This window comes from Fringilla coelebs (assembly GCF_963513975.1).
Source record: "Fringilla coelebs genome assembly, chromosome: Z".
Taxonomy (NCBI): domain Eukaryota; kingdom Metazoa; phylum Chordata; class Aves; order Passeriformes; family Fringillidae; genus Fringilla; species Fringilla coelebs.
Genome location: NC_140031.1, coordinates 42439774 through 42459257, shown reverse-complemented (window position 1 = coordinate 42459257; position 19484 = coordinate 42439774). Strand labels below are relative to the sequence as shown.

The 19484-nt window shown below is 36.3% G+C and overlaps 1 protein-coding gene across 1 annotated transcript in view; it reads left to right on the top strand.

The window, feature by feature from the left end:
• ROR2 (receptor tyrosine kinase like orphan receptor 2) overlaps positions 1–19484 on the top strand; it is a 139084-nt gene that overhangs the window by 22162 nt on the left and 97438 nt on the right. The gene's annotated exons all lie outside the window — the stretch shown is intronic.

The following is a 19484-nucleotide window of genomic DNA, read 5'->3' as shown; positions in this document are numbered from 1 at the left end:
TAGGGACATAGTTTAGTGGTGGACTTCACAGTGCTGAGTTAACAGTTGGACTCAATGACCTTGAAGGTGTCTTCCTACTTTAGTGATTCAGTGATTCCATGATATATTAGCATTACTAGAAAAATATATGTGAATCTTTCGATTTGCCAGTGGTGTGGTACTGGAAAATTACCTGTGTTTTCTACCGGTGGTGTTGAGCTGAGATCTCAAATGGTCATACTTGTAGCAGAAGTAAGATTTAGACTTGTATTTTATCTATTTATTTGTAATATTTTTTGTTAAATACCGCATGAGAGTTGATGATCCTCAAAAATAATTATCCTGGAACATACTCTTGAGTTTAGGTATTTTAAAAAACAACAAAGATTTCAGACTATAGCAACTGATTAGGCAGGCTAAAGCTTGGTTTTGCAGCTGGTTTGGCCAAAATTCAGATTGAATGAGAGCAGTATTTCTGAATGAAACCAGAATTCTGCTTATGCATTAGTTATCCAATCTCTAATTTAAGCCTTATGGAATAGTGAAGGTTTGAAATGAAGTATGTTACCCAAAGGAAAACAGGTTATGGAGAGAAATGATGTGTAGTAGAGCACAACTGTGTTTTCTGGGGCTGGGCCAAATAAAAAATAGATGCATGTCAGGACTGATTAAAGAATTCCATATTGGAAGAGAATGGTATTTTAGGATGATAATGGAAGGAGAAGAAAATAATGAAAAGAATGCAGATGGACAGAGAATTATTTTATTTTAATCAATTCTAAGTCTAAAGAAAAACAGAATTGCAGCAGGATTAAAATAACTTTTTTTTTTCTTTTTGTAAAAGACATTCTTTCAAGTAAGTATAATTTAAACTCGAACTATTTAAAATTATATGGTATAGTATTTATTTGCCTCTTACAGGAAAATAGCATGGTAGTGGAGATGATGGGGATGGATGGGGGAAATCTGGGGACCATCTGAAAGCAAATGCTAATTTTTTTTTGTAATTATGCATTCTCTGTAATAATAAAAGACTTTAATATTCCTGTATGTAAAATGAAAGCAGCTGTCAGAAACAAATGTCTCTTTAAAAGAAGCCATGAGTAGCATTATTCAAAACATACTTTTTGTAGGAAAATTAGAAGAACTAGACCTGTGATTACAATAGAGGTGTTACCTTTGATTTGACAGCTGCACTCAATTCTTTAACCATCTCGGGGGATTTTTTTCCTAGCAAATTACTCTTTTTTTAATATTTGTTCCTTAAATACAGGTAACAGCTAACATAAAGCAAAACAAAACAACAAAAATAGCCAAAACCAAATATTTAAAAAATGGAAGCATTTTTATTTATTACTTAAAAGGCCATATTTACTGCCAGTCATTCCAGAGGGTTGCAACCAAACTTCAGCCCTAAGTTCAGAAGTAAAAGTTCCTACAGGTGTTTTTTCCAGAATAGGGAAGTGTAGTTAACCATCCTAGGAAGAGCATGTTTCAGTGTAAATTAGAATATTATGGAAAATGGCAAACCAGAAAATAAATAAGTTTCTCTTAAATGTATTTTTGAATATTTTTTTTATTAACTAAGCCAGTGTACTCAATTCTGTCAAGTTTAATGCTTTCAGAATGTCCGTGCATGTAATTTTTTCTTCTATTTTTGTATATTTTGAAGAGTTTGGTCTGTGTCTGTTCCTCTGTAACAGAACAGCTTCTTACATTCACTCATTTGCTGCACTGTTTTTCTTACTTTCAGTAGTATCTCAGTGAATCCAATATCTAAATGCAACCTTCTGCTCATGATCACTTGGAAAAAAGGTTTTCCAAATACGACCCATTTGTGTTCCTTCTCACTGTAAGTTTGAGGGTCTGAGAAGGAAATTGAATTGGTAATACAAGGACACAGGATGTTACTTTCCCGGCTGTATAGATCCACACGTTTTTTTGTTTTACATGGTAAGGAGTCTCCAGCCTCTTGAAGGGTGGCAATGTCAATCCTTTTGAGCTCTGCACCTACGTTGCCATGCTGAGAGAAAGTGCTGTCAGTTTCAGAAGCTGTTGCTGGGAGCAGTGTGCCAGCCACAGGTACTGCTCACGGCTACTGTGCAGCTGAAAGCTCACTCTCTTTTCACATAGAATGATTTCATTTCTAAGAACACAGCTGCTGCTGGAGGAGAATGGCTAGCACATCTTCCCAGTCAATACACACCTTCAGATACCTTCATCAAGTGATGCTGCTGAAATACAGTTTTCAGTTCTCTGAGCTGCTTCTTTAACTACACAAACCAGGCAGATTGATCCACGGTGGTGTTGTTGGTACACGTTGGGAATTACAGCGCCAGTCAAATACAGCTGGGTCCAAAGTCTGCAGAAAGCAGTGTTGTAAAGGTGATTTCTTCAAAACTTGTTTCACTCCAGATGTTAGAGGGGGCAGAGCAATGGGAAGAAAACGAAGTTGGGAACATTTGTCCTTTATTTCATTAAGAACCTTTTATGAAAAATCAAAAACAAATCTGTAGGGGCTGAAGTGCTGTAAGCATTATTTCTTAGACCTACTTGGATATCATACTCCATGTTTCTTTAATAGAGAATTTTGCATCTCACTTTTAAATTAGTATGACTTCTGTAATTTTGGAAACCATCAGCAAATTTTCCATCATACACTTACATCCTGCATTCTGCTTTGAAATGTTCCTTTGGCAGAATTTTAAATACAATAGGAAATGGAGTTAGAAGGTACATTCCTGGATAACTCTATTACAGTTTGCAAGCCATTTCAGAAAGTTAGCTGGCTCTGGGAAAAGGGATTTATAAAACTCCTCCAGCTTGCAGGCAGTTGTCAGTATCAACTGAGAAGTGAACAACTCAGTATTCTTGGGATATAGGAGTTGAAGTATGTCTGGAAACTTGATAGTATATTTCATATATATGTATATATGATATGTACAAACATCAGTGTCTGTTTTAAGTGCTATCTGAGGTGGAGGTAAAAACATATTTATGATCCTCCATGTCTACAGTAATTTTAAAATATGTTGAAAACTTTAATTAGAACTGAAGTGCCATGGACTTCATGATATATTCATGATAAATCATGCTATATTAACTTATTTTCTTAAATGAAATTATCAACCTGATTTTGAGCTCATTTTGTGAAAACAATGTACATTGTTCTTTCATACAGTGTTCATTTACATAATTTTCTTTTTGGTGGTTTAAAACCAATTAGATATGTTTAGTTGACAAAAATTGTTTTCTTTCATGATGTAACTTCTTGTTCTATGTAGAGATTCTATCCTTGTAAAAGCTTCAATAAGATTTTTGCACACAGAGTATTTACATTTTTAGAATTTTAAGATTTTTCTTAATTTTGCAGATTCTTCTTTTTAACATGTCAAACTGCTTTCTTCTAAGCATGACTACCTATCACATTTTTCCATGTAAGCATGGAAGACCATAAGAATATTTTTACCTCCCCATTGTTCATAGTCATTGTCAACATCATACAAATATTTAATAATATTTTTAATAAAATCAGTATGTAATAGAACCCCCTCCAACCCCTCTTCTATTTTTACATTAACATTTACTTCTGAATATCCGTGGACTAAGAACCATAAATACCAAAAGCTTGCTTGTCTGAGTTGATTGCTGTAGAGTTGATGATTCCTGCACCTAGTAAAAATCATACAAATTTTTGCCAGTTTGTTTGTGGTGTGTGGTTTGTGGGTATTAGGTTTTTTAAATTTTTTTGGTTTTTTCCCCCCAACCCAGAAGACCAGCTTAGTCTTGAAATGCTAAGAGCTCCAGAGAATTGAAACCTACAGCATATACTTCTAACTCATTTTCTTTTCAGTTTGAGAGAAACCTTAAATTGCAGTTGTGAAAAGCTGAATGGGTTAAGTTTGAGCAAGAATTAACTGTACATGTGTGAAGGTAGAGAAAACATTTTTGGAGGTGGATTGTGGGGGATGGTGACTTTCTGTTTTCTCAGCCTCATCACTTTCTATTCTATGAACTTGGGCACTTCTGTTGGATGATGATATCCTAGTAAAACTGTAAACATCATTTTTGTTTGCAGGATTTGCAGGAGAAAGAAAGTATCTGTGTGGGTGAGCTAGAAGTTGTACACATAGGATTGCTGGCACAGGTAGAAAATTGATAGGCTCACACAGATAAAAAATTACTGCCCCCAGCCTGTATCTCTTGGGGGTTTCTTCTTAGACAGCAACTTGAACTCCCTATTTCACATCTTTGCGCAGCTTCTGTAAACTATGGGACATTGACTTGTCTCATTTTGGTTTATGTAACCACGTGGAGTTGCAGGCAGCAGTTCTAAACTTTTTAAGACTCTAACTAATACAACTGTGTTATTGCAGCTGTGAATTTGGGGTGCAAGTACCGCATTTGTTTTTTTTTGTAAAACTACCTTTGCACCATAAGACTGTAATTTTGCAAGCAGAAGATGAACAGAGAAGGAACAGGCAATACACTTTAAAATGAAAGCACAAAATTTTCAGCAAAAAAGAAATACAATAGAACATCCTTCCCTCCCCCAGAACAAAATACCCCAAACCCACAAAACCTCCCAACCATATTTTCTGGACTTAGATAGGATGTTAGTTAGTCTTCATTTATGATTGATGTAGAGAATTTCTAAAAAAGAAAATAATATGATTCCCTCTTTTAAGGAAGTGGGGCTTGTTTGGGTTTTTTTCCTTTCGTTGCTTTTTTTCTCAACAATGTACTTATGTTTTCCATTATTGCACTAGAAGTGACTTCTTTCGACCATTCATCAGATTTTCAAGTGCATTCCTCACTGCTAACATTCAAGGCTTGTTTCTTCTGCTAAATGAATCATTAAGGCAGTAAAAAAACTTCAACCAACCTTTCTTTGCTTCTAATCCAACAATTTCTCAACAAATAAAGGTAATAACAGATTCAAACGTAATTGTAATATTTCTTTCCCAGTTGACCAAGGATTTGAAAAGGCAGCAGACAGAAATTTATAATAAGAAATAGCAAACCAGACTGTTAATACTGGACAGTTCTTTTTTCAGAAACTGTTATGGTAATATGTAAGAAGTGGGATGGGAGAATTAAAAACAATAGGGATGTTCAAGACCATTTCTGTCCTGATTATTTTTGATAACAAATTGTCAGCAACTTTTGCTTCAGACTTGCCAGTTTTAGCCATTGCTCTCTTTTGCTTAAAATCCAACATTTCATCTGTCTGTTGTAAACAGTATTTTTTATGCATCTGGTCTGGTGTGGTGATGTTTCACGAGCAAACATTTGATTCTTGTTGATACATCTGGTCCGGGATGAGTGTCAGCCTTTAAGCAAAACTGAGAGGCAAAGTAAGGTGGTGAAAAAGTGGAGATAATGGTCACCCTCACTTTGTACTGTGATAATTTCTGTAGAGTTTCTGCTAAATGTTTTTTAGAGCATTCCCATAAAGATAAAATTGCATATGTATGCAAAAGTTTCTACTAATGGGTGAGAGAGGGCGAAATCTGAGTTTTCCATATCTTTGATGTGTTAATCTCCTAATGCTTTGTCAGCCTAGTGAGTTATCAAAGCTTGCTCACTGGCATCTCCTCACTTTTTCTAACTTTACACTTCTGGACTGTGTAATATCACTCTTATGCAAGTAGCCAACATAAGAATCCTTCTTCTAATGACAGAAATTAAAGGAGAACTGAAATTAAAGGAGACTAAAGAGCAGAAGCTGTAAGTTGGTGCTCTGTGTTTTGGACCTAGCATGTACTGAACACAGTGTGTTCTGCCACATAATAAAGGATGAAAAAATTAATGGAATTCTGCTCAGCAGCAAAACCTTCATTAGCGATCCCGTAATGCAAATTTACTGGACAGAGGAGGAAAAAACAGTTTTACTTCTCACTCTGTTGTCCAGCCCTGCACCTCCCTCATCTTGAAAAATATCAACTGGTAAAGCATTGTCACTTTGGAAAAATGAACCAATATTTCAAGTGTCCACTTTGTCTTATTTTAGGCTTCTATAAATTACTGTGGCTGTATAAAATGGATAAAAAACTTTGAGATGGATTGGTCTAAAAGTATCTTCATAAATTTATAGTGGTTACAAATTTTTGTAGATTAGAACTGAAATTTGAAAGAAATATCCTTGCTTAGAATTTTCTACTCTCATTGTGCAGTGTTAATTTCTGGAAGTAAAGATGTGTTTCAGTTAACAGTGTAGATGGTAGAATTAAAAAAGATTTTCATTCTTGACATTGCATGTTCTGGAAAATGATATTAGTTTGGATGACCTCAGAATAGACTTGCTGCTGCACCAAGTTTCCTCAGAGTAATTATGACTTTCATTTTTGTATTTGCCCCCCAAAATTTAGTATGTTTTCAGTGGGCTTTTGTGATGGTTATCACAGCAGAAATGTTATTGGCCCTCCTTTTCAATTGTACATTGCAATTTTCTTCTGCATCAGCTTGGGTTACCTGTGGATGTAAAATAAATTGCATGTCAGAAAGTAGGAAAAGATGGCTTGTATACTGCATTTGGCATAGTCCAGGCAATGTGGTCCCTGGGGATCGAGAAATAATCTCTTTAATGTAATTTTAAGTGGTATCTCTGGTCTTATTACTTTAGGAGACAAAATGAAAGTCAATTTGTCCGAGGTGATTTATAGTCTTAGCTCTTTCAGAAAGCAATTACTCCAAGGAGCATGTGGCTAAAGAGCAGTGCAGTGCTGATGATGTGCTGAGGATGCTTTTTGACGTGGCTTGAGGCAGCTGTGCTCTAGTGCATAAATTGTGGTTCAATTGGCAATTCCACTTTTGCTCTTGTTGAGAAGAAGTACATTTATTTGATTGGGAAAAAACCCTGTGAATGTCAATGGAAACTTTGTAGATGCTGTTCAGAATGCAGAGAGCATTTCCCCAAGAAACTATTTGCAGACTTAGTGCCTTGTTGCATTAGCAGATTTCAATTATTTTAGGATTAGGAAGGTAACTAAATGCATTTGTGGAACAGACACTTTCTTCAGGAGAGTTTTTTACAAAGAGTGCTCTTTCAACATGTAGGGAGAGGGACAACATAAATTGTAATTTAGCTCTGGTTGTATTTGAAATGGTGGTCATATTTTATTTTACTCCAGGAAAAAAAAAATAGGTGGTGCACTGTACTTGAAATGGTTCAGATTAAGTTGGTATTAACTGAAATTTCCTCAGTGCCTCAAATAATGTAATAGTTAGGGGCAGGAGCACACAAATATGAACAGGGAGAAGCTGGGACTGCATGGAAGCAGTAGGAATGTATGTTAGTTTATATATTAATCTTTCCGTATAAACAAAGAATGTTGGTATTTTAAAGAGTCTGCTTTCCTGATAAGGAAGCATGCTGATTCTGTTCTTGATTCTGTACAACATCACATAACCAAAAAGGTCCAGTATTTGGATGTTGAGTTATTGCAAAGCTGGTATGCTTTATCATGAATGCTTGCACTAGAAAAAACCCCACTGGTATGCTTAAGTCAGTATAGGACTTTTAAAAAGAGTAGATTTATATTAAGATATAAAAACCCTAAATCCATGTTCACATTTTTAAAGGTACTAAATGCCTAATAGGGTAAAACTAATTATATAGGTGATGTTTGTAAACCTAAATTGTAATTGTAAAAGTCATACTGAAAATGCATACTATGAGAGTGACTGCATAGCAAATTTGATTGCATTGTGTGATATCCTAATTGTTAGTTCAATGTGATATTTCTTTTGCTAATTTTTGTTCCTGTATTTCAAAGGTAAGAAACCTGCTTAAATTCAACAAGTACCTGTTGGTGTGTTCAAAGATTCCATTGAGAATAATACAAGTGAGTCCTCAACAAGTTTGGTGGCCACAGATCTGACTGTTACTTGGATAAATGTTTTTCTCCAGGTGCACCAAATATTATGCACACCAACACCAGCTTTCATTTAAAATCTACTCTGTAACTATAGCCAGAGGCAGTTCCATGGTGCCTGAAATAATGCACTCCAGATTGGTCAGGGAAAAAACCCCAGACCGACCAACCAACCAACCAACCAACCCCCAAAACGCAACCAACCAAAAAAACCCACCACCACATAAAGAACACCAAACAAATAAAAATCCTAAATAAACAAACAAAAAAAACCCTAAAAACCCACCCACGTCCAACCAAAGGGTTTATCCAATCTGTAATTTGAATCTGGAATGTTTCATTCAGAACTGTTTTTAACTCAATAACTAAACCTATTTTTTTATCATGAGATTGAAGTCTCAGAAACTGTCTTCCTGCTAGTTAAGCAAAGAAGCTACTAGCTACAAACCAGACAGAGAGAAACTCAGAATGAAATCTCAGTGTGATGACTGTGGACGTTCATTGGTAACAGCACTTACTGCTATTTACAGGAGGAATAAAGCACTTGCGTGTTTTGCAGGGTTTGCCCAGCGTCCTTGGTGCATAAATCTACACAATCCACTTATTCTGTCCATCAAGGCCTTTGTGTCTGATCCTCCCATTCTACCATATTTAGGGGACTCTCCGTGCTCTTAGATTATCCTCGATGGTGAGTTTTTGTCCCTGTTTTCTTTCCCTAGTAAGGGAAACCACTTTTGAACAGCAGCTTGGCTTCGTTCTTCCCATAAACTAGAGAGGATCTGTGTGAATCTTGGACACCAGTCTGCAGTTTACTGGGGAGATTTCTGCCATGGTTCTGGCCTGTGGCTCTTACTGTGGTGCTGCAGTAGCATGATGGGGAGGAGGAACATGTGGCAAGGTGTGTTCCCTGGCTTAGGTTTTATGTGGCCAGCCTCCTTGGGGGTGAGAAGAGAGGTTGCAGATACGTAGACATGACCACTGCTGTTTCATTTGTCTTCAGGGCCAACAAACTGTCTCTGGCTTTTTCTGCCTAGAAAGATGCAGCCTCTGTTCGGTTGAAATACATTGGGTACATCCTATTCATGTGTCAAGTGGCTTCCAAATTTCAGCTCTCAAATGTCTTTCCTGTTCTGTCTCCTCTTTGTGTATAACAACACCTTGTGCCTTCCCCCCAAAAATGTCCTAAGGCCCTAGTTTGTCACACTATTGCTCCCTGTCTTTCTAATACCTCCTGTTCACCTGTCTCTACTTCCAGGCTTCCTTGTATACCAAGTCTGTTGGTGTATCCTCTCACTTTGTTCTGCTGAAACCATGTTCTCCCTTTTCCACCATGTTCAGAATCCTAAGAGGCGAGTCATTTGGGTTATTGCAATATTTAGTTCCTCAAGAACATGAGTGGAGGTGGACTTCTGCTTTGAGTTGCTTCATTGTCGTGATTTAAAATACAAGGCAGCCTGTTCACATCTTGAGACGCAGCTGTGTCAGTAGAGAACAGTCCTGCTGCAGTTTAGCCGTGTTTTGCTTCCAACAAGACTGGAATTTTCTTCCAAGATAAGGCTGCAGTTTACTGTGCCAGTCCTTGGCCTTGATAACTGGTGACAATACTGACTGTACTCTGAGGATGCTGATCCTGGTCTTCACATGCATCTGTATTACATGTGTCAGACAAGGAATGAAGGCAGGATCTTTCCCTCCTGGTATCAGTCCCAACATCTTAATTTGTAACCAACTTATTTGGCATATTGAGGTGCTGGTCTCCAGAGTTTCTAAAATAGCATATTAAAATGAAAATGTTTTTCTTTGGGAGCAACTGTGTGTATAGTTATGCTAGTGGAGTAAAAGTCAAGACAATTTTAAAACTGAATAGCTATATTGTAGGCAATCCTGTTAAACAAAATAAACATGATTGTGGGTTTCCTTAATTAATTTTTCTAGCAATACTAGTGCAAATCTGAGGAAAAAACAAATTTTCACTCGTCAGTGCTTTAGTGGTTCATTATCTACAGATGTAATTGAGAAGTCACATGTCTAGCATTTTGCCTCCAAAGTTAACCCCTTTATTTTCATGTGTTTGCTTGAACAGGATTTATGCCTGATTAAGTTACTGTCTTTTATCATAATTAAAGAAAAATGTTGTGGAGGGAGAACTAAAACCTCTGTTCAATGGAAAACAGATTGTTGTGCCTGTAGTGAAACAAAAGGGACCCTGTCACACAAAGTGGCTTTTTTTCCCCCCGTCAGAATAATCAGCAGTCAGAAAGATTTATCTGCTGTGAGAATGATTCAACTGTCCAGACTAAGGGTGTGCGGGGGGAGGAAACATGTTTAAGCTTTTCAGAAAGGAAGCAACATGCTTCAGAGTTTGCCTGAGATCACAAGAATGGCAGCTTTAGCAACAGTGCTTATAATCTGTATTTGTAAACTGTATCGCCTGTTTGCAGTTCATGTCAAAAATGGATTAGTAGATTTTAACAATCTCTCTCTTCAGGACTGTAAGTGAATTAGTGTATACAGTGTGCCCTTGATTTATAAAAGGTTTCTTCTTGTGGTGCCTTAGAGTCTCATTTTAAACAGCATAGCGTGCTTGCAGAATTTTTTTATTTTTTAATGTATACTTCTGGCAGAGAAAACTCCACTGTTGCTGTCAGCTTTCACCTATTTGAAGTTACTTTCAGGCAATAACACACCGGATAAAAATTTTTAAGAGAACAGTAAAAAGGAAGAGAAAATGTAAGCCAATAATGTCTGGTTTTTTCTGTCTTTCTAGCAAAATGGTGTATTCTGACAAACTGTAATAGAACTTCCATGGTTGATCACCTTTTTTTTTTTTTTTTTTTGGTAATTCAGAAAAATCTTTTGTTCTGCTGATTTTAAAAGTTTGAAATAAGTTTCTAACTTAAAGTTTGATATAATTCCTATCCAATAATAGCTGTTTCAAAGTATCATATCAAGGAAGAGCTGAGCAAATAACAGATTCTAAAGCCTTTTTTATGCAGATTTGGCTTCATTCTTTGTACTTACACTAGCTGGAAATTTAAAAAGAAATAAATACATCTCTTACACATTTTCTCTCTTTATGTATATCAACAGTGTTTGATAGAGGTGCAATAGAGGTGCAACAGGGCCCAGACCATAGAGGATGGTTAGTCTCTGTTAGGGCTTTATCAGCTCCTAGCTCCGTGAGGACAGCTACACAGTATTTCTCAACACAGTATGACCTAATTTATCATTAGAAATTACAGATTGAGTCCAACTGAGCAACAAAATTTCCTTAAAATTCCTCTAAGAAATAAAAACCTACTTGGGAACGTGCAAATCTGGATCGCCGTGTGCATTTTTGAAACTCTGAAGTACAAGCAGTGCAAGGCTAATTGTGAGGACCGCTGTTGATACTTTTTTCATGGTTATTCCCCTTTGCACTCTGTCATAGGTGTTTGGTACATATCTGACAGCAGGATATTCCAGTTCATAGTTCATTTAGAGATCAGAAAGTTTTTCCAAAAGAAAAAGCATGGGGGAGACAGATTAGATATTGTTTTTTCAGTATTTTTGATGATTTATCTTTGGCTTCAGAAGAAAGATTTTGGTACCTTCAATCTTTTCTTCCTGTAGCAAAAGTAGCAAATTATTAGTAGTTTATATTCAATTTGTTCCTGAGAGTTAATATGGCTGAGTCTTTTTTGGATGCAAGATGGACTGATCTGGTCTAACACATAATGATTTAACTCATCTGCTGTCTTAACTCCTGGAAGTTTAACATCCGAGATGGTTCTTTCTTCCTCGAGCAGTAACACCCTACACTTACAATTCTGTACTTCACCTGAGCTGATTTTATCCTCCTTATGCATCTTTCACCTGGCTTCCTGACAAAGCAGCAATTACGATATCTGCAATGCTGATGGTGGTGGTAGATTTTCTGGCACTATGGCAGCATTTTGCTCATCTTCATTCTTGATTTTTATACAGGGATGAAGTATTTCAGTATAATGATTGGGTTCCAATTCAAGTTTACAGAGCAAGAAAGTAAACTGAATAGACTGCTTTGGAAATCATTAAGGCAATAACGCTGGAATGAAGTGATGCCTCTTATGAAGTTGCCCAGAACGGAACCATAATTAGTATCAAAATGAGAAGATTTAAACCACCTGTTCTTATGTTTCGACATTTTAAAATGTTGTTGCATTTTTTTATTGTTTTTCTTGTTAACTTGCTCTTTAAGGATTTACAAATCTGAATTGTCATTAGATTTTTTTAAGAGTTCTATGATTAAAAAATATTTCTTTCCCCATCACAACCACAATTTTAATATCCATACTCGGCTTTCATTAATGGAGAGTGACAGGTGATAAGTCAGCATTAGTTCTCAATTTGACTGAAAGACTCAATTATATTGATAGCATAGGTATTCAATGATACCAATAACATTCTTTTAAAGCTCATCTGTTTCACATTTACCAGAATGTATGTACTATTTATGAGATATTAAAGTGGGAGTTGCAATGGAAATACATGTGCTTCTCTTCTTATGAATTAATTGAAAAGCAGATCTCCACCAACATCAAGGAAGCTCTGAGCCATAGAGGGCTACTCAGATCGTATTGCGATATAACTGGTAGTAATTGTTCAGCAATGAAAGATAATATCCTGCTGGTGATAATATCCTGATGTTTATCATTATGTGTTTGAATTAAAGGTGTTCAGGGTTTCTTTATAACTGTGTTTGCACAGTCACTGTTATGATTCAATGCAATAAAATAAGTCAGTTTTGGGAGAAGAAACCTTTTCTGGCTTATCTTTGGCTCAATGTGTAAACACAGAAATTGCCTAAATGAAAAGAAAAGAAAAGAAAAGAAAAGAAAAGAAAAGAAAAGAAAAGAAAAGAAAAGAAAAGAAAAGAAAAGAAAAGAAAAGAAAAGAAAAGAAAAGAAAAAAAGAAAAGGAGCGAGCCTGATTTTGTTCTGGCATGGGTAGGAAGATAACTGGCCTCTTTTCCCTGCAGTTCAGGAGTATTTGACTTAGAAATAAGATAATTGGAATTTTATTTGGACTTGCCATAATAAGCATGAAAAAATTGGTATCCTATTAAACCTTTTGTTTGGAGGTGAATGACTTTCTGGAAGGAGGTGGATAGAAAATTAAGTCTTATTTCTTCTTTTCCTCCTCCTGTGTCCTTTGTTAACTGGTTCCCAGTCTCAGGCAGATTGATTCCCTTGTGAACAAAGGGAATAAGGTTGCCTTCTTCCCCCAGACGTCCTGCTAGTGTCTTTGGGGAATGTTTACCCTCCTATGAGCTGTGGGATTCTACAGCTCATTATCAACCTAAGTTTCAGCTGCTCATCAGCAGAAGCAGAAAAACTGCATGATGGCTTACTCAACTGCACAATGTCTTCAATGGCTCTTTGCTGCAAAGAGGGAAATTGCTTCTGGTGAGACATAATCAGCTTCAGCCCCTGCCCAGCTTTGAGGGGCTACAGAAGCCAAGGCCAGACAAGCCTGAGTAGTAGAGGTAAGGCACAGCTTTAGCATTGGTGGCCATGCACAGCATCGTCACTGCTTGATAGCAGTGGCAATGTGGTTGTATGTGGTTCTAGAATTGGACAGAGTTTGGCTGAAGAGTGTGGGAGTTTAAGGTTGGATTTCTTTTGTGTGTTCTTACACTGGCATCATTCTTTTATGGCATAGCTACTGTAATGGTAGTAGCTTAGTAACCTTCATCTTCATCACATTAGAAGATGAGACATCTCCATATGTATGGGCAACAAATATAGAAATGACTTTAAAAAACCCCCTTCGTTGATTTTTGAAATTCATAGCCAGCCTGGAGTGTTAATTTTTTTATTAAGAAGGGAATTGTGCTTTTAAACTGTCTGGCACAGACTGTGGTTTGGAGATTTGTAGTTTGAACTACATGGTGTTATCAGATGTTAGCAGATGAAATGGTAAGTAATGGATTCATCTTGGGGGAGGAAAAGAGAGTATGTCATCATTTCAGGGTTACCCACTCTGCAGAAAGCAATTATTCTAATGTTTATTAAGTGCTCATGACAGTGAGATAATTAGCCACTTTGACAAATTAGATGGGTAGAAAATCTGGGCTAAAAGCCAGTAACTTGAAACAAAGCAAAGCATAATGATTACTACCATGTAACACCCACACATTTGTGGACACACGTTCCTTCTGGGTGAATAGTAGAATTTTCCTTCTGAATATGTTCTTAGTGACGAATTAGATATGTACTGAAAGTCTCCTACTGGCAGTAATTTTAAAGTGGATGAATGTGGGTAGCTCATCATATGAGAATAATAAGTTTTTTGAGGGGGAAAGGTTTCCTGTCCTCAGATTCGTGGAAGGTTTGTATTTCAATCAACATGTCTTAGAAATAGATATGCTTCAGTGAAGTGTTTTCAGATTGGGATCCATGTCCTTTTAAAAAATCTCACTGGTTTCCAAAGAAAACTCTTGGAAAACATTATAAGAGATATGTCAGCAACTGAGAGAAATTAACTGTATAAAAAACAGTGAATGGTAGGTGTCAGGTCATGCACTTCCTGTTCTGTCTGTCCACCAAACTGTTGCAGAATGTGCCATCATGTAGCTAGACCACCCATTGATCAATTAGACATTAATAAATTGTGCTTGGGGGTATAAAAAGCATATGGAATTCTTCATGTTTGGATCACTTAGAAGAAGTTTCCTAAGGTTAAGTAGCAGCATAGCAGAAACACCAACTTTTTTTTTTTTTTTTTTTTTTTTTTTGCAACTGCAGTTGTATTTTGTTGTTAGTATGGAAAATATAGAAGTATTAACTAGGTTGTGGAGGAATCTGATGTACAAACCAGGTAGTTTTGATAGACTAGTCTGGTTGAAAGAGAACTTCTGTTAACAGAAAGATAGGACAGAACTTAAACAGACTCAGGTGTAACTTATTTTCTTTGGGCATAATACCCCTATAATAATCCTAGAATCTTTATTATGGTAGTGAAAGTTAATTTTTTCAAGGTTTTCAAGGTTTTTGGAGAGGCAACCAAAATACTAGAGTGATGCTTATTGATGTAAGTGCAAGTTAAGTACCTTTAGATATTATTATTTTCCTATTTAATCATATTACTCAATGCTGCAAATTTATAGCCACTTATATAGAACACAATCACAGTTATTTAATTTCTGTTGTACTACTGTAGATTGTATTATCTTGATATATCACTTTATTTGTCAGTGGAGAAATTCTGCATTAAAGACACTAATATTCCACTGTTGCATTTTCAGATAAGAACAGGCTTAGTGTGTTTTCACTTCTCCCTGGTCTGTGCAAGCCTGCATTTTAAGACTTAATGCTTTTCCTGAAAATTGATTCATGTGCTTAAACATTTCTTGCAGTTTATTAACCCATCTTCTTCCAGCTTCACCTCTTTTCTGCTGCAAAGATGAACAGAGAAAACTAAGTCCTGGAATTAACGTGCTCATTTAGCTCTGCTCCCTTCTCCCAGATTAAATCAGTCTCTGGACTGTGACCAGAATTTACTTTCATCTCCTGCCAGTAAGACTTCAGGCCTAATCTAGGCTCAGTGGGTGTCTACAGCCGACAAATGCATATTAGTTTTGCTCTTTTAGGTAGGGATAGGGAATGGAAGAGACAACAGATTATTGCTTATTGGAAAAGACACCTCTTGACAACACCTCTTTAACAGCTATGAAAGCTGAATTCAAGCATGATAATTCAAGAAAGTCTATACAAGAAGGTCCCTATCTTTGAACATAAGAAGGAGACATTCCAGGTTGTTGCTTTTGTTTTAAACTGCTTCATGTCTCTTCAGGCAGCACAAAGACCCTTTTATTGATTGCTTTGCTTATGTCCTTTGAATGAAAGTGATCTATCAGAGTGCTTTTCTCCAGGACCTCAGAAATGGTACCTCAGACCTGTCAGTTCCACGGGTCCCTCAAATTATCCATAGTCGAGCCTTACTCTTTCTGTTACCTTCCTTTCCTGCATTTTCCCTTGCCCATGAGATGGCTACTTTGTGTCCAGCAATTTTTGCCTATATCTTTTCTCTTTCTTCCTTCAATTTCAAGAAAAACATAAGTAGCTGTTTAATTTCTTTCAAGCTTTTACCCGGAAGGAGAAGGTTGAATAAGAGAATAATAATTAGCTAGGATTTTTCTAGAAGAAACTTTGCAAATACTGGGAACTTAAACACTTTATTTTAAAATAAAAATTTAAAAGTATTGTCAGTTCTTCACAGAAATTTCAGTTGTAGGATAAAAATTACAAAGAAGTTTTAAAGGTTTAGGAAAAATGAAAGTTTAAAACTGACAAGAAGTGATGCTATTCAGTCCTATGTTCTGTTCAGTCTCTGTGTACTTCAAAAGCAAGCCCTCACAATCTCCAGTGAAGAAACTGTATTTTCCTCTGCTCACCTGTCCTAAGAATAGCATATCCTCTCCTGGTTTCTAACCCAAATCCTCTAGGATGCAAATTGCCTTGATTTCACCTTCTTGTTCATATAGAAGAAGTTAAAATAGATACTCTCTGGTATTCTTTATAGCAACCTTTTGTACATTGGACAAATGCTTACCTATGACTTTTTTATGCTTAGACCTGGTCATGAGTTTTCTTTTAAGACTTATGTTTCCTGTTTACTTTTGGAGCTGTCAGGTGATCACAGTTTTTCAGTGATGCCCAAAGTTGGACAAGGACCTTGGCACTTAATCAGGGGAGTAAATATTTCCAGTTCTCATAAGCAATTAGTAGAACAAAGTAATTCACCCAGATACTTCAGTATGATATCTTAGTAAAAATTTTTGGGTTTTAAGGTCTTATTTACAGCCTACCTTTCTAGTTTCTGCAGTAGCCACTTTGGGCTCTTTGGGCAGACAGTTTTTCAATTTGTTGTGAGTCCACCCAACTTATCTTCTTGCTTGTGCTCCTGTTGCCTGTTTTGAAGAGAAGGTCAGAAGCTGTGCTACTAAAGATATATTGCATGACTGCCATTCAGACATGCCTTCTGTATTCTGACATCCCCATAATCCTGTAAAGAGGCAGCTGCTGCTCTTCACACCTTGTATGCAGACATATAGTCCTGTCTTGAGAGGTTTTATCCATTGTATGAGATGGGAACCTGGGGACACTGCCTTCATCTGATGGGCCCTTAAGAAAGAATCTGGTGGGACAGGACATGACAGATCAGATAGAGACAATGAATTGACAGTAACTTCAGTTTGTATAGCATTTGCTTATTCAAGCTCTTGATTATATTCCTTAGTTCAAAACACAGCTCACAATCAGTTTTTATAAACTGATTAAGAAATCTACTGTTTGAGAAAGCAACTTCAGCCTCTTTATTCTTGTGTTTGTTTTCTTTCCCACTTAATTAAGGACCTTAATTTTTATGTTTTCTTTAAACATACAGTTTACTGAGAACATGTTTTTACTGTCTTCTTGTTTCCATGCTAACTCTAACTCATTGTATGCTTTGGCATTTCTGATTCTACCCATATGTGTTTATGTAATTCCTCTATACTATGACTAATCGTTCATCACAGACTCTTATTTTTGAACTTTAAAAAGAATATTCCTTTTATATTTCCTTGTTATAAAGAGGCCCTTACAAAGCTGCATTGGTCCCATACTGTGCTTCTTGTTTCTTCCATTTTGGGACAAATTGTGTCTTCTTTTTGTTCAAGATTTTCATTACCAGGCACTTACCAGTAACCTTAGAATTCCTTTCTATGTGTTTCTGAATACAACATTCCTTATTGTATCAGTTTTGGAGGTTGTTTTGGGGTTTGGGTTATTAATTTTTTTTTTTAATTTATAAGAAAGGTTTAATATATTTGTCAATCTTGGGTTTTTTTTCCTTTACAGAATAAGGAATTTGTTGTTTAATGACCACTGGTTTGACTTCTGTTCCTTGACTCATAACTCTTTTACTCAGATTTAAGTCAACCTCATGTAAGAAATCTCCTCAAATATAATATTGGATTATCTGTATATTCTTTTTTGTCTGTTTTCCTTATCCATGGATTTCTCAGTGAAGACCCCACACTATCATCTCTTTTATTCTGGATGCTGCTTCTAGTTACTTAAGGGATAAGCAGAATGCATTCCTGTCTCTGATTAGTGATATATAGCAGATTTTCAAGAACATGTGATTGACCTCACTTTTTTCACACTTTGTATTTGTTCAGAGATACTCAGTAATCTGCTTCTCAACTCCTTCTGAACTTCAGAGGAAGTATATATGTTCTTGATTAACAATATAAGACCTTCTCTGTTTTTCTTCAATCCCAGCAAGTTGAACCAGCAAGTTCATTTCACCCTTCCACACCAACTGCAGCTTTGTGATTTATCTTCTGTCTTTGTGGGGTGGATTAAGTGGCAATTTCTGTTGATTTTAAAGAGTTTAATGCTCTTCCTGTTTATTCTCCTTATTTCTGATATTTCTGTATAAACATCTCAAGTGTTTAACATGTTGCCCTGTTACTCTCCCAGTTGTCCCTCCTGTGATTCTCAGGCAATATTTTGTCCAAAGAATCTACTTATTTTTGGTAGTCAGTAGGAGTACTTCATAGTATTAGTATCCATTTTCATGAAGTAGCTTTTACAAAACTAAGCTTTCCTTAGAATGTGTCCCATTGATTATTCAAATGTGGAGGTGCGCAACATCATTAGATTTGAAATTAGCATCTACAAACCTGAAATGAGCTCTAGTTAATTTTTTTAATGTTAGCTTTGTTTTCTGCAAAAGAGCTATAGTTTGGGAATCCAGTGGCTTAATTTATTGTATGTCAGCACAGAGGCAGAAGCTGGAGCTTTGATAGTAATTTATTTTGATGATTATTGGCTCTTGAATGTCTGCTGTGGTTCAGAGTGTATGATTTGTGTTCTGTGATGAGTTTTCAGTTATTATGATTAACAGTTTTCTGGGGTATGATTTTAAATGTTCCTGTGAAATGCTTATGGTGACTTGCTAGCCAAGGAGAATCAGCTAAGCCAGAGCAGCATAGGGTGGAGCTCCAGAGGGTGTAGCTTCCCTTCTGGGTAGAAGATAGAACGCTTCCAGGGGATAAACAGTAATACGCCTACTGTTTTCTGCTGACTTAATGTTCTTTTGTGGCTTGTTTGTTAGAGATTATTGGAAAGCAAAGTTGATTGGGTTTTTTTTTACCACTTTTTTCTTTCCCCTGATGTACTCTTTGCAGGGAGGTTGCTTGGCAGTGCAAGTTAAAGGTCCGGTAAGCAAGTAGGGATGGGTGGAAGAATGTAAGCCAACAAAGGGAAGTGGTAGAAATCCAAAAGATTTAACTACATGAAAATAATACGTCTGCCAAAGGGCAGTTTTATCCTTTTTGTTCATAATAGCAGACTTTAAGTCTTACTCATGTGGATGGATCTGTATGGAACCTGGAAGTGATTACTTAAATGGGAACATAAAAGGACTATATTTGTGCTTTTTTTTTTTTAAATAGAAAGAAATGGAAACTTTGCAATATTTATAGTAGCTCCTGCCAAGTGGGCTTGTCATGAGCCTAAGCCTTTCTTCTTTTCTTTATTATTTTTTTTTTTAACTCAAGAACATTTATGAAAATAGGGATTTAAGGATAAATATCTATATGGAATAGCTGTATGA